This window comes from Juglans microcarpa x Juglans regia, chromosome 6S, assembly GCF_004785595.1.
Source record: "Juglans microcarpa x Juglans regia isolate MS1-56 chromosome 6S, Jm3101_v1.0, whole genome shotgun sequence".
Taxonomy (NCBI): Eukaryota; Viridiplantae; Streptophyta; class Magnoliopsida; order Fagales; family Juglandaceae; genus Juglans; species Juglans microcarpa x Juglans regia.
In genome coordinates, this window is record NC_054605.1 from 2,013,456 (window position 1) to 2,031,113 (window position 17,658).

At 35.2% G+C, this 17,658-nt stretch overlaps 1 long non-coding RNA gene and 1 pseudogene across 1 annotated transcript; both read right to left on the minus strand.

The window, feature by feature from the left end:
• Positions 1 to 1,595: 1,595 nt before the first annotated feature.
• Positions 1,596 to 17,658, minus strand: part of LOC121236378 — a 31,924-nt pseudogene continuing 15,861 nt past the window's right edge.
• On the minus strand, positions 4,412 to 5,294 carry LOC121236379. Its single transcript, XR_005934750.1, has 3 exons — positions 5,245 to 5,294; positions 5,042 to 5,129; positions 4,412 to 4,577 (listed from the first exon to the last, which is right to left on the minus strand). It is a non-coding gene; the product is annotated as an uncharacterized LOC121236379 (long non-coding RNA).

Below are 17,658 nucleotides of genomic sequence, written 5' to 3' on the forward strand. Positions count from 1 at the left end.
TACATTATGATGGATTTCTTGCTGAGTTTTCGACTCATTTTAGTTTCTTTTCATGTTTTTAACCACCCAGGTGATGATGATGAATACAAGCAGGCAGGCCCGGAATACAAGGAGCAGTTAATTTAAGTTTCAAACTTTCTAAAATAAAATTTGCTTTTTTGAAATAAATTTATTCAGTTTATTCATTTAATATTTTTGGAAGACATTTTATTAAACATTTTTCTACAAAATAAATTTCTAAGTTCATTTATGAAATACGAGATCTCTTGCTGGATTTATTTTATAAAAAATACGTGACACTCCTAGCCTACGAGAAAGGGGTGTTACAATAAGAAACTCCGAATTGTCACCGACTTCATAACAAGGTTGTAGGTCTCTGTAAAATCAATACCAACCTGCTGATAGAACCCCTTGGCAACTAGGTCTGCCATTCATCGTTCAAGGATTCCGTCGGCATGCCTTTTGAGGAATACAGAATATTGAGTTTTGAGGAATACGGAATGTGTGGTTAAGGATGAGGGCATCAAATTCAGAAGCCATAGCAGCTCGCCATTTAGGATACTTGAAAGCTTCTGTGAAGGATGAGGGTTCCTCTGGTATCGGGGAAGTGGACGAAATAGTGAGGTGAGCCGAAGGGTTGGGTTTCGGCCAAGGTATGGTGCCATCAGTTCTATGAAGGGGACGATAGATTGAATTTTGAGACCTTCTACGCATGGGATGTAGAGGAAGACATGGGTTGCAGAGAAGTAGTAGGTTGCAGCGCAGAGAGTAAAGAATTTGGGGATGAAGACCTAGCTGGAGAAGAAACATTGGGAATACTTGGGTTTAGAGTTTAAACGAGCTGGGCAATAGTGGACGTTGGAAGGGATTGAGAAGGCTAATGGGTTAGTGTGTTTGTGGGTTGAGAAAATGAATTGGGCTGATTACTCAGTGAGGGGCCTGAATAGTTGGGTAAAGGAAAAGGAATAGGAGGAAGAGAGGGTCCCGATGAAGAGGAAGTGGGTGAGTCCGTGTGTGAGCAAACGGTGAAGGGGAAGATCGATTCATTAAACTGTACATCGCGTGAAGTATAAACTCTGCCTGTTGGAATATCAAGACATAGATACCCTTTGTGGTCTGGGTTATAGCCCATAAAAACACACAGTTTGGATCTAAGATCAAGTTTGTGACAATTAAATGGGTGCAAATTGGGCCAACATTGACACCCAAAAATCCGTACAATTTTATAATCTGGAGAACGATGAAAGGGGAGTTGATAGGGAGATTTATTATTGAGAATGAGAGTTGGCATACGATTTATTAAAAAGAACTGCCGCTAAAAAGGCATCAGCCCAGTATTTTTAGGGAATGGAAGCATGGACCATGAGAGAAAGCCCAGTTTCCACGATGTGACGATGCTGTCGCTCTACACTGCCATTTTGAGCATGAGAATAAGGGCATGTCACATGGTGCACAATTACGTTTGATTGAAAAAATTTATTTAAGGGCCTGAACTCTCAACCCCGGTCGGTTTGAACCGATGTAATGTTAGTTGAGAAAAAATTCCGAACGTAATTTAGGAAGGCTAAAAAATTTTGGAGCACATCAAACTTTGATTGTAGTGGAAAGAGCTATAGATATTTAGAACAATCATCAACTACAGATAAGTAGAACTGAGAATCATTAGAGGAGAGCACAGAAACCAGTCCCCAAACATCAAGAAAAACAACAAGTTGAAAGGGTTTGAAGGAGCGAGAGGGGGTGGGGGGGATGTGGGAGAGTGTAAGACTTAGCTAAAGCACAAGCAGAACATTGTGATATGCGAGGACTACTAGTAACAAGAAGCTGAAAATTTCTAATAGTAAATGAAGTGGTGCAGGGACTGGGATGTCCAAGACGGGAGTGCCACTGATGAGAAGAGGTCCATTCACCAAGCATGGCTTGTGGAGTTGAAGCAGATGAGGTTGGAGTGAAAACACCAGTAGGCAGCTCATACAAACCATTCCTAACGTGGTCCTGAAGAAAAGGTGCCCGGGTGCACAAATCCTTCACAAAAAAAGAATCAGAGTGAAACTCAAAAAACACTGAATTGTCAAGGCAAAACTAACGTACAGAAATTAAATTTCGAGTAATCAATGAAACATAAAGAAGTTTGTGAAGTAAGAAATTGCCAGATGGTGACTGTAAGTGAGCAGAGCCAATATTTTGGATAAGAAGGGTGCTGCCGTCGCCATTGCTAACTTGGTCCGAGCCTTGGTATGATGTTGTGTCCAGATTCAAGTTGGCAAAATCTGATGTAAAATGGATCGTTGCTGCAGTATCAGGGAACCATATACTTGAAGGCGGAGACGAGGAGGGCACCAAGCTATAGTTGACAGAAATGGACTCTGGAGGAGGTGCTTGATATGAGTGATTAATATGGAGGAAGTTCTGGAACCAAGTAGCTGATGTTTTATTATATCTTTTCAGTCCATCAGTATAATCTACAAAATAGAGGCCAAACCGAATTGTATAACCCGAGTTCCACTCAAAGTTATCCATCAGAGACCAAGCGAAGTAACCCTTGACCTTCACACCGTCCCTGTTTGATCAAAAGGATAAATGTCAAAATTTGGCAACTTTTTGTACCAGAGATCGACATCAGAACTACTATTAATTTAATTACCATTATCAAGCACGCATGCACTTACCCAATTGACAAGTTAAGATAGGAAAGATGGCCATAATAATATTCGATTCTTTGGCTGTCCACAAGAGCTTCCGCAAGCGTTAAGCTAGCGTTATTGTACTCAGAAACTCCTACAAGATTAGTATACCATTCAAATGGACATATTCCAGAAAATACCAGAAAAAAGAAAAGAAAAAGAAAACATGCAGAGAGAGATACCATTCTCAGTGATGTAAATGACTGGATCGTTGTAATTATTCTTTGTGTAGTTCAAAAGATCACGAAGTCCTCTAGGATAAATGAAGAGCCAAGGGTTTTGTTTAAAATGAGCCAACCCCATTTTCCGGCCACCACGGGTTGCAATTGATCAAATAGTCACTGTAAAAAAGTTTCATCAAATGTATACTTCATTTCTATGGTGGTATTTCGGCATTTAAAACCTTGTAACTTGTTTTTCGAGATTTCAATAATGGTTGAGTCAACTCAGTTATTCTGTATCGTAACGGTTGAATATTTTACCAAGACGTTCGAACGTACAAAGTTTCAATTACATAGCCGTTATGTCTTCTACGTTCGAACGTATATTCTTTTACATTCAAACTTTACTTTTCATAACATTTACGTCCAAACGTTTAATTATAACATCCGAACGTATTACTTTTTAAATTTATTTATGCTTCAATGTTTGGACGTGTATCTTTTACATTCGTACGTAAAACTCACACGTTCAAACATATAACATAAATGTCTGAACGTACGTCACTTAAATTTATTTATTACTTAAGTTCGAATGTGTATGTTATACGTTTGCACGTATATGTTTTACATGTAAACGTAAAGGATACACGTCTGAACGTTTTATTTGAATGCTCGACCATTCGTTTTACTATATTCGAACGTTAATGTAGAGCAGCTTAAAATTAACATGAAAAATGCATCAATGTAAATAATTTTTTTTCCTTTTTTATTTTCAGGATATGGTTCATCCTTTGCATACTAGGAAACGAGGGAGGGAATGAGCCAATTAGGACACTGGTCGTATCGGGACTCGTACTGTTATGGTGGAGCGAGAGGTCTTGATCAATGAGTTCGACGAACTCAAATGGGAGTAGACAAACCTCAGAGATGCCTTCGTCAATAGAGACTAGAGAAATATCTATACATTATTTTTTATAAATATAACTATTTTCTATCAAAATAAATATATTTACATCACAAATAATCATTTTTTCTTTTTATAAATAACTCGTTAGAAATGTAATTCATACAAGAGAAATAATGAAGGCCAGGAAAAAAATGTGTTAAATCCTAGAAAAAGAAAATCGAATTAGCTAGAAACTTGAAAACCCTCAAGCTAGCTAGCATATGTACGTGCAGGCATGCCAGCTAGCTGGAGTACTTACCATCCGCACATAAAATCAAGGGCACGTGAAGCGGCTTCTTGGTCTTCCGTTGAGTTAGAGTATGGCTCCTAGCACACGTGGGTTATCCCGATAGAACCGTTTTGTTTCTGAACATATTATAAATTAATATATATATATATATATATATATATATATATTAATGCATGCTTTCCTATTAATTAATTGTTTTCTAATTTGTGTGGAATTAATTTAAATAAGTGCATGTATATATAAATATATATATATACGTCCGTATAGTACGGACGTAGTACCTGATATGATTGGTTGGTCCTGTATAGGTTAATAGCATGAGCAAGAAGAAGGTTATGGGCAACCTTATAAGGCTCGACGCCGGAATCCCCACCGGTGCAAGTCGGGTCAATAAAGCTGGAACATCGGAAAGGTGCTAACATCCCGACTCCGTATCCACCATTGCTGTATGTCCATGGCTCATTTAGTGTGATCCAATGCTTTACCCTATCGCCAAACCTCTGGAAGCAAACCCCGCGAAGTCCAGGAAATCATCCCTGAATATAATATATCACGTATTAATAATACACATGCATCCCTAAACATTTTTTAAATCCCAAGAAGCTTTTATTTTTAAAAAATAAAACATTTCTTTTACTCATTTGTCTAAGTTTTCAAATTGAAATTAAGTACGAATTAATATATATAATAGGGTGAAGATTCATTCTATTCACAAGTACTATTACAAATTAAATTAATCAAATTCTGCCACATTAACAGTACTATAAAATATATTTTATACATGACCGACTTATTAATATATAAAAAAAAAAATTAGAGCGAATAATTACAACTTTTCCAAACTTTCATATAAAACATAATAAATAATTTAACTTTTTCAAATTTACAAAAAAATTATATTAAAAAATTATATTCTAATAATATTTTATTCAACTTTTAAACAAAACATTTCATCTCATTCCTTCTAAATTACTTAACCAAACCAGGCCTAGTCACTTACACAACTGTTTGGTTTAGGAAACCACCATACTCATCTTCTAAGGCTTGGGGAATATCCCAATGAAAGATTGTGGCAAAGGGTTTAAGAGCTGCATTCAATTATATATAGAAAACTATAGATCATTAGCATGACTTTAATTATTATAATTGAATATATTTGTTAGAAATATATTTATATATATTGGATTAAATCATGATCATGACTTTTGTTTATGAGCTCATCAATGAGATTGTTGTAGTATGCGACTCCATCCACTACAACAGAATGTGTGTTTTGTAACAGAGAAAACTGTTACAAAAAAATGGCAAACCGTCACTAAACATATTTGGTGACGGTTTGAAACCGTCACCATGACCGTCACCTAAAGTGCGTCACAGAAAACATTTGGTGACGGTTTACTGTTCAACCGTCACAAAAAATATTTTTAGTGACGGTTGGAAGTGTTCCGTTTGGTATAACGTTCGAACGTTCCTTTTCTTGTGACGGTTATGAACTGTCACAGAAAATCACGTTCAGACGTAAAATCAAACGTTCAGACATTATACCCGACCGATTGGCATTCGAATGAGAGAAGTTGACGTTCGTTGGATATCGTGTTCGAACGTATCATATTTACGTTCGAATGTTAATGCGTCCGAACGTTAATTACAATAAACGTTCGAATATTTGTTCGAACGTAAACGTAAATGTTCAAACGTAGCACGTTTAATGTTCGGACGTTATTTCGAATGTAAACGAAGGAGCGTCCGAATGCAAGTTCTTTGTTCGAACGTTAGTCGCTTTACCGTTCGAACGGTTTGTTCGTTTTAGCGTGAGTACGTTCGAACGTATAGTTTAACGTTCGAATGATTCAATTGTATTTACGTTCGAACGTTTGTTACAGTGTGAACCAACGTTCGAACAATTTTTATTTACATTCGAACGTACAGATCAGAAATACTAATTTCATAAAATTTAAAAACATAATACCAATTGTATCATATTACATACCCAATTAACAAGTAACAATGTCTTATAAAAGCACAAAATTAGATATTAAAACTAGTCAGAAATATTGATAAAATTTATTTCTTCTTTTTCCCTCGCCCACGGGGATTCTGTTGCAACGACATAACACGCTCCATTTGCACCATCATCTCCCGTTGCACTGGCTCTTGCACTTCACTGCGTATTCTTTTCTCCTGGTCTCTCTGTTGGTCCTGCAAACGCGTCTCTAAATGAGACTGTCGTTCTAAGAGAGACTCTAACTCTTGTTGTCTAGACCTCATATACTCATTCTCACGCCGTGCAGCTTCTAAATCTGCCGTAAGATTATTAATTTGTGAAGCCGATGAGGTTGAGGAGGATGAACATTTATGCTTGATAGATCGTCCCAAACCTCTTGCCATACTAGACTGCGGCCCGAGCACTTGCGTGAATATGTCTATGTCACTAGGAGAGGATTCCTCAGAAGCTGACTGCATCTCCAACATTTTGCTCTGCAATTTAAAAGGTAATGATCGTAAATAATTAGTAACGTATTAAAAGAAATAGAAATAAGAAATGAACTATTAAAATATTATATAAATAATTTATTTAACAAAATTAACACTACTTACATAATTATCTGCAGCGACAGGATCCATCCACTCACTATGCTCATTAGTGTGAGCAGCAGCATAGACATGAATGAGGGAAAAGTTTTCAGGATCATCATGTTTCTAACAAAGCGACAATATTAGCAATTTTAAAAAGATAATATTAGTACTTATCAGAAATAATATCAGGAAAATAAATGAATTCTATAATTTTTTAATTACCATTTTTTAAGCAAGACGGTGGAATAACCTTGAACCGGCACGATGGTGGACAGTCAGAACGAATCTATTCTGTGCATTTGTAGAACTCAAGTGCTACAAAATATATTAAAAATGTTAATTGTAATATGTATACATATAATATATAAAACGAATATGAATGTAAATAATTAAAAGATATAAATGTAAAATACCTGATAATCTGGAGATGCGAAAATATCACAACACTTTTTCCAATCATCTAACTTCATCTGCTGAAAAGGAGACTGCGCAGCCTCTTCCAACGTCTCAAACTTCTTGAAGTGGTCATGCCATCGTCCTTTGTGACATCGGAATAGTGTAGCCATCAACTCATTCACGGTTCTCAAATCCTCGCTACGGCCAAAGTCGAGGTCGAATTCATCCTAATAAGGGAATCAGGTAAAAAATATAATATATTAATCTAGGTGAAAAAAATGTACTGAAAAGTAAACTCACCAGCACACGACTTCGAATGTGCTCCTTAATCTCATTCGGAACATCTCGCCATGAGCACACATAAAATGGAGCATAAGCTCGAACTACTGTGCCAATATAGGAGGAAAGCGCTGCTGCACTATCATCCACTCCTCCAGTGGAATTATCAGGAATTGTGATCTTCAGTTTACCATGCCTTCTATTTTTTTCAAGAGAGATTCCATGTGTATAGCCACAACCGCGACGTGCAGATGCATCAACTACATGATAATAGATATACTATAATTATAATTATATAGTTATTGAGAAAAAAGTATTAACTATATATATAATTATCAACGACAATATTTCCTTACAGGTAGGTGTCGATTGGCTGTTGTTCTCTTCTATGTTAGCTTGATCTTCAGGAACGGATTCCTCGAGTGGGGAGTCCTCAATGGATTCAGGACTTGGACTTGGCGAAGGCACATTTATTCGTTGTCGTTTTGGCGGCATTCTTTAAATAATTAATTATATCAAAGAAAATTAATTAGAAGAAATTATGAAAATTCAAGATATTTTATAGTCACCTATATGAATAAAATATTTAGTACTTTTATTCTTCAGATGAATTTTCCATGCTTGTTTCAGAATCTCCATCAATAACATCTTCATCATCATCATGCACCTCTTCTTCATCATCTTTATCCACCTCCTGCTCGGATAGAAATACGTCTTCATCTTCTGACTCGTCTTCTTCTTCTTCTTCCTCACTGACTTGAATTGAATGATCATTTAATACAGACGGGTCGAGATGTACGGGTGGGATATCATCTCTACACAAGGGGAGCAACTCGAGTGCACCGAGGTCAACAAACAAGTTAATACCCTCTCCATCTTCCTGGTATGCCTCAACAATCGGAGTGTCATCTTCATCTCCACTATTCTCGTAATCTGCACTCGTTCCTGCTTCATATATATTTCGAGGAACAAATTTTTGTACCACTCGCCAAGTTATCTCCCCACTATCTTCATCAGTACTTTTCATTGGATCAATCAAGTAATAGACTTGGGTAGCTTGGCAAGCCAATACGAATGGATCATCTTCGTACCATTTAGATGCAGTATTAACACTCGTAAAGTGATTATCCCTATGTATCGAAACCCGACCACCGCCTAGATCCCACCAATCACATTTAAAGACATATGTTACAGACCCACCCAGATATTTCAATCCGATTATATCACGTATGACACCATAATAGTCAATATCATCTGTTCCATGACTCCCCTCGACCAACACACCACAATTTTGAGTCTTTCTATTACGTTCACGGTCCAAAGTATGGAATCTATAACCTCGAACCGTGCATGCAGTATATCGAAGTGCTCTATTTGAGAGACCACGGACCAATACATACAATTCAGAAGAAATTGATCCGGGATCACGAGCACGTTGTTCCAAAATCTATAAATTGAAATAGTATATATTTATTATTTCATTATCCAGAGTTAAAAATTTCACAATATAACATATATATAATTTTAGTTCATACACGTTCTTCAAACCATCCGGGAAATTCTTCCTCGTGTCTTGCCTCTATATTTTCTACGCCTTCCGTCCTAAGTTTGTCCATGTGGTCACTGTTATAACATGTTGCAAAAGAAGTATATTTTGAGCACAACAATTCTAATTAATTTAAAGAAAACTATAATTATTCAAAGAAATGAAATGACATACCTAAGATAATCATCAATCTCTCGGCAGTTATTTAGCACATACCACCGAACTTTACCCAACTCTCCATCAATTAAATCGTAACCTGTTTGTGCATCCAAGGGTCGTACATTCTGGGAAAACACTGATAGCTCACGAGGAGGCGGAGTAGCAAGATCAGCATTTCGCTCTTGACGATTAAATCGTGTCTCAACACCACGAAGATATAGAGAGCAAAATGTTAACCATTCATCGTGTATATAGGCCTCTGCTATTGAACTCTCAACTTTGGCTTTATTCCCAACAGTGCGCTTCAATCGACCCAAATATCTTTCAACTGGATACATCCAAAGGAACTGCACCGGTCCACCCAGAACTACCTCTCGCGGTAAATGTATTGTTAAATGGACCATGACATCAAAAAATGATGGTGGAAAGATCTGCTCGAATTTACATAGTATAGTAGCAATGTTTTCTTCCAATTTTGACAACACATCTCGATTTACTACCCGAGCGCACAAATCCTTGAAAAACATACATAGTTCAGATATGGCCACACGTACATTAGATGTAAGCTTCCCACGAATTCCCACAGGTAATAACTTCTGCAAAAATACGTGACAATCATGACTTTTCAATCCATTGATTTTCCAATCATCAGGACTCACGCATCTACCAATATTTGAAGCATAACCATCTGGCAACTTCACACCTTGCAACCATTTGCAGAAATCCATCCTCTCCTCCCTCGTCATCGTAAAACATGCATGCGGCATGACCACCCTGTTGCCTTCCACCTGCAAATGCAGATTATGTTTAATTATCATTCTCTCAAGATCTTTCCTCATCTTGATCGTGTCTTTCGTCTTTTTGTTAATACTCATCAATGTACCCAGTATATTATCACAAATATTCTTCTCTATGTGCATTACATCCAAACTATGTCACAACTTGCATGACGACCAATACGGCAAGTCAAAAAAAATACTACACTTTGTCCAATTCAATTCTCGTACGGCTCGTTTTCTCTTGTTCTTTCCCCGACCTTTGCCAAAATTGTTCGCTCTAACATGTTGTAGTTGTTCCACTATCTCTTCTCTAGACAACTCTTTTGGTGCAATCCTATCCTCTACTCTCCCATCAAACTTGGCACATTCTCTTCTCCATGCATGATTTGCTGGTAAATAACGTCGATGACCCATGAAACACAACTTCTGAGAAAATTTTAGCCACTCACTAGCAGTTTCTTTATTACACGTCGGACACGCTAACTTCCCTTTCGTACTCCAGCTGGAAAGATTCCCATATGCCGGAAAATTATTTATGGTCCACATTACCACAGCATGGATCTGAAAAGATGTCGACTTAGATGCATCACAAATTCTAACCCCTGTTTCCCATAACTCTTTTAGCTTTTCAATCAACGGCTGCATGAATACGTCAATATCATTCCCAGGTGATCTAGGGCCAGGGATGAGTAAAGTTAACAAAAAGTTTGGCGCCTTCATGCACCTCCATGGTGGAAGATTGTACAGAATCAATACCACGGGCCAAGTGCTATAACTTGTACTCATATTCCCAAAAGGGTTGAATCCATCGGTTGTGAGTCACAGGCGCACGTTCCGAGCTTCTAACCCGAACTCTGGATACTGATTATCGAAAGACTGCCACGCAAGTGAATCAGCTGGATGCCTCATATACCCGTCATTCTTAACTCTTTTCTCCTCGTGCCACCTCATATCATGAGCTGTTTTCTTACACATATATAATCTTTGCAACCTAAGTTTTAAGGGAAAATACCGCAACACCTTAACCGGGACGTTTTTCTTACCTTTCCACCTCGACTCTCCACATACAGGACATGCTTGTTTCTCCTCGTTCTCCTTCCAGAACAATACACAATCATTCTTGCATGCATGTATGGACTTGTACTCAAATCCTAATCCCTTTCTCAACTGCTTCGCTTCATAAAAGTTCTTAGGTAATGCAGACCTTTCGGGAAGCACCTCGTTAAATAAGTCCAATACCATGTTTATTGCTTTCGTCGACATCCCACACAATGATTTAATGTGAAGCAACCGCACAATAAACGACATTTTGGAATTTTTTGTACAACCTGGGTAAAGCTCGCGCTTTGCATCTTCCCACAGTGAAGGGAAATTTTCACAATCAGTCCCTGATCCACCAGTTGAGGCATTGTCGTTAACCTCATCCATAAACATCCCAGCTCCAATGTCACCCAACATCTCCTCCATCTCATCATGCTCATAATCATCATCCATGTGCTGCAAATAATTGTGATGATCGACCAATATATCTGCTGACCCTTCATACGGCTCACCATGCAGTACTCATCGCGTATACCCCAGATCCATACCGTTCACAAATATATGACGCTCTACTTCATCCAATCCTATCGCACACAAATTTTTACACCCTCGATATGGACACTTAATGTAACCACGACTATCAGCGGAAGCCCGTGCAAAATCAATGAAAGTTCTTACTCCACATGCATAGGGTACGTAATCCTTTCCAAGTCTATCGTCCAGACGCATCCAATTTTTATCTATTTCTAAAAACATCTATATATTAATAACACGTACATTGAAAATTCACATGCATGTCATGCTCCAATTCTCATTACTTTTTTTATAAGGTAGTTGGTCCTATCCCATTTGAGATTATATTCTCCATATTGCACAAATCTCGTCACTCTACTAATTTCTACGTTAGTAGAAATTTCGGCAGCACCTCCCCATAATTCTCCAAGTATACATGTTCAAATATCGGGATTGTGACCCTACGAACAGTATACCCGAAGAACAGTAGAAGAAGACACCGAAACTTCATATTAAACGTGGAAAGTAGCGAGTAACAAAAATGTGCAATACAGATAATATAATCTCAAACTGTCCACACTGAACAATTCAGGAATCAGTGGACACATAAATGTACACTGATTCCCAAACGGGTCTAAGGGTATTTATGCAATGTCACACGCATCTGGCAAAAAATCATACAACAATATCTCCATATTGTTAAACTAAAGAGGGATGGAAGATTATGTGACCCTACGTTTCGTGTCTTGTACACAACGAGGGAGAATGATTTTGAAGAAATGTTTAAATTTTAGTCTAATTACTTAACTGTCACAAACTGTCCGACCTTGACAACTTTCAAGGCCGAAGAGACTATGACAGTCAAGCAATTAGACCAAAATTTAGAGATTATAATTGTTATATATAATTTTAAAGGTTATTATATAATTTTAATTATTATCATTCCACAATTATAATCTTAATTGTTATACTTAATTGAGTGAGTTATTTACTTATATAGACAATAAGTATATAATTTTTATATAAGAATCTATTTGATCCTTATTTCCTTTCTCTTTAGTTTATAATAAATAAGTATATTTACATATTCAAACTCTACTTATTTAGTAGTTTCAAGACTTTTTTATTGAAGAGTATTTTAAAGGTTATGTTATAATTTTAATTATTATCATTCTTAAAATATAATTTTAATTGTTATACTTAAATTGTAAAAGAAGTATAATATAATTTTAAATATTATAATTCTTAAAGAGTTAGTTTTATTTGTTATTACTTAATTTCAAATATTATTATAAATATTTAATTATCATTCTTAAATTTCCATGGTTATACAATAATTTTATTTATTATAATTCTTAAAGAGTTACTTTTATTTGTTATTACTTAATTTGAAATATTATTATCACAATTTTTCAAATCCATATCACAACATATTCACAATAACTCACAAACTATTTACAAACTATACAAATAATAATCACAATATTTCAATTGTAAGCATAAAATAACATGCCACATGTATTAATAAAGCTTAAGGACAATATATTTGTAACAATGTAAACATATTCAAATGTCATTCACAAATAATAATTTAAATATTTCAAGTCCATATCACAACATATTCATAATAACTCACAATATATTCACAAAATAACATGCCACATGTATTAACATATTTCTAAAGTTGAGTAAGCAATAAACATGTATTAACAAAGCCTAATGAAAATATATTTCTAATAATAAACACAATATTTCAAATTCATATCACAACATATTTACAATAACTCACAAACTATTTACAAACTATACAAACAATAATCACAATATTTCAAGAGTAAGCATAAAATCACAACAACATATTGATAAAGTTTAGAAATATACCTAGCACTCACAATATCCTCTTACAAATCAAAATCTTACAACTTCCCAAAACAAGCAATCATTCAAAAAAATATAACACTAACTTATTAGAAATATTCTATAACAAAAACATATTGTATAAATATCATAAAATTCAAATAAAGACAAGAAATAAAAATTTTTTCTTACCAAAACTCAACTCTCTCTAACTCTCTAACTCAACTCTCTCTCACTCTAACACCCTCTCTCTCTCTCTCTCTCTCTCTCTCTGTTGCGCGCACGGGAGAAGAAGAAATGATCCGCTTCCTCCCGTGCGCGTACTGATTAAGTTCTAAAATTATTAGTTTAAACGTTCGAACGTTTAAGTTGTACGTCCGAACGTTATATTCTAAAATTATTCCTGCCAATAACGTTCGGACGTTTACAGTACACGTTCGAACGTACCTTTCTTATTTATAACATAAAATCTAGCGGGAAAGTTCCCGCACTTTCCTCATATATGTTCGAATGTATCACAATTTTTCGTTCGAACGTTTGTAAATTTACAGATAAACGTTCGAACATTTAACTTAAACGTCCGAACGTACATTTCATCAAAGTGTTACCATATTTGAGCGGGAAATTTCCCGCACTAATTTAACTAACGTTCGAACGTTAACATATTTGGTGTTCGGATGTACATAATTTTCTGGTGAATTTCATCAAATAACGTTCGAATGTATAGTATAAACGTCCGAACGTCTGAATAATCACACAGATACCTTAATCGAGCGGGAAATTTCCCGCTCTTAGTTTAACGTTCGAACGTTAAACTGTATATATACTAACTTATAATATAATATATATACTACATTTTATATATATATTTATAACTATATACTACATTGTATAGTATGATAGCATAATACTTTAAATGAGAACATAAATGTAACTAATATATAAACTATACCATATATATAAATCAATAATATATATTAAATTGTTACTTATTAAATTCTATATTATATACTAACTTATATAATATATATACTACATTATATATATATTTATAACTATATACTACATTGTATAGTATGATAGCATAATACTTTAAATGAGAACATAAATATAACTAAAATATAAACTATACCATATATATAAATCAATAATATATATTAAATTGTTACTTATAAAATTCTTTATTATATACTAACTTATACTATAATATGTATACTACATTTTATATATCTATAACTATATACTACATTGTATAGTATGATAGCATAATACTTTAAATGAGAACATAAATGTATATAATATATAAATTATACCATATATATAAATCAATAATATATATTAAATTGTTACTTATTAAATTCTTTATTATATACTAACTTATAATATAATATATATACTACATTATATATATATTTATAACTATATACTACATTGTATAGTATGATAGCATAATACTTTAAATGAGAACATAAATGTAACTAATATATAAACTATACCATATATATAAATCAATAATATATATTAAATTGTTACTTATTAAATTCTTTATTATATACTAACTTATACTATAATATGTATACTACATTTTATATATCTATAACTATATACTACATTGTATAGTATGATAGTATAATACTTTAAATGAGAACATAAATGTAACTAATATATAAAATATACCATATATATAAATCAATAATATATATTAAATTGTTACTTATTAAATTCTTTATTATATACTAACTTATAATATAATATATATACTACATTTTATATATATATTTATAACTATATACTACATTGTATAGTATGATAGCATAATACTTTAAATGAGAACATAAATGTATATAATATATAAATTATACCATATATATAAATCAATAATATATATTAAATTGTTACTTATTAAATTCTTTATTATATACTAACTTATACTATAATATATATACTACATTTTATATATCTATAACTATATACTACATTGTATAGTATGATAGCATAATATTTTAAATGAGAACATAAATGTATATAATATATAAATTATACCATATATATAAATCAATAATATATATTAAATTGTTACTTATTAAATTCTTTATTATATACTAACTTATACTATAATATATATACTACATTTTATATATCTATAACTATATACTACTTATTAAATCATCAATAAACACCATAAGCTCATAAACTATTCACAAAATTCACAAACAATAATCACAATTATTTCAAGAGTAAGCATAAAATCACAACAACATGTATAAACATATTGCTAAACTTTAGAAATATAACAAGCACTCACAAAAAAACCAATAATCTAATTGTCAATAATATTATATAACATCCTAATATATAACATAAACATTTATAATATAATATTAAATTGAAAAACGTTCGAACGTAATAATAAGTACGTTCGAACGTTCTGTGTATATAAGGCCAAAATCGAACGTCGAAACGACATTTCCAATACGTATCATCGTCTACTCCGTTGCACGCCGCCACGCCTCCTTCACCACCGCCGTCAACTCCGCCACAATCGTCACTAAAGGTAGGCATTCATCTTTTATTCAAATAACATGTATTTTATTGAGATTTGGATTGAGATTTAGATTGAGTTTTGTTTAAAACCGGATAAGTGGTTGCCGGATTTTCAACTTCATTTTCCAGCCACCACGGCTAGTCATTGGCCGAATAGTCACCGTAGAAATGTTTCTTGAAGTGTATACTTCATTTCCACGGTGACATTTCGGTATTTAGAACTGTGTAGAGAAATTTTTGAGATTTCAATAATGGCTGAGTCGACTCAGCCATTCTGCGTCGAAACGTTCGAACGTTTTACCAAGACGTTCGAACGTACGACGTTTAAATTACAGAGCCGTTACGGCTTCCACGTTCGAACGTTTAATTATAACATCCGAATGTAATGATTTTCTACATTATTCATGCTTCGACGTTCGGAAGTTCATATTTATGTTCACACGTAAAACAAATACGTTCGAAAGTATTTGTTTTAACGTCCGAACGTACGTCAGCCAATATTTATTTACTGCTTATGTTCGAACGTACATTGTTACATTCGAACGTATTTGTTTTACGTTCGAATGTAAATATATTGACATTATTTTACGTGCGAACGTATAAATAAATGTTCGAACGTTTTATCTTTAACGTTCGAACGTTAAAGATAAAACGTTCGAACGTTACGGCAGAGCATCTTAAAATTAATACAAAAAAATGCATTAGTGTAAATAATTTTTTTTTCCTTTTCTATTTTCAGGATATGGCTTTTCCACTGCATACTAGAAAACGAGGGAGAGAAGGAGCCACGTCGGACACTGCCCGTATCGGAGCTCGTACTGTTATGGTAGAGCGAGAGGTCTTAATTAATGAGTTCGACGAACTCTGTTGGCAGCAGACGAACCTGAGAGATATTTTCCTCAGTAGAGGCTGGGGAAATATCTGCACATTGAGGGGGAAGGTATACCCCTCAATGGTTCAAGAATTCTATATGGGGATGTGTGACATGCCTCAGGATGCATTCTCTCACACCGTGACTGTACGCGGTGTTTTCATTGAGGTATCAGCAGATGTCATCGGCGAGCACCTTGGGATTCGTCGAGGAGTGGAGACATTTGCACACTCGACACCCCGTGAGGATTTAGGCACTTCTACATCATCTACTGGCCGGGGATGTGAGCCAGCATCAGCCAGAGATGTAGGCCAGTCAGAGGCTGAGGATACTGGCGTCGAGGCTCGGGATGATGACCGAGACGAGAATTTCTACATCCTCACCAGGAGGGATTGCATGCAGATCGAGCGGAAGAACGCCTTCAACCAGAACCATCTGCTGCATTTCTTCCGCATGTTGCACCTTATTGTTGCAACAAATGTCGATCCTGTGGCTCATAAAACCACATTTAGTCAGCTTCGGGCACAATTTTTGATACGAGTGGCACGTGGAGATCCTATAGATTTGCCATTGCACATCTTTTAGAGGATCCGTTACGAGGCGAGCATCGTCTCCACGGATAATCTCCCATATGGTGTCCTTATCAGCCGACTATTACTTGCACGAGGAGTGCCGACCCAGCCAGAGGAGCTGGTCAAAGATCAGATGAGCCCCCTCGACATGACCACGCATCGACGTAGCATTGGACAGGCAAGGGGACGTCAGCCACCCCCTGTAGAGGATCTAGTTCCTCCGACGCAGCCTGAGCTAGGTCATGTCGGGAGTAGTAGTCAGCATACGCCGAATACATCTGTAGGAGATGTGCGGCCTGCTTGGGTTGATGCGGTCATCTCACAGCTGACTGCGCATATCGATCATAAGATCGATCGATCGCTCGAGGCTATATCGGCGTCTGTTGCCGAACTCACCCATCGTGTAACTATCCTCAATGAAAAGGTTGATACATTCACTGAGGAGGTACGGAGTTCGACTTTTGCAGATAACGTTATCATCTG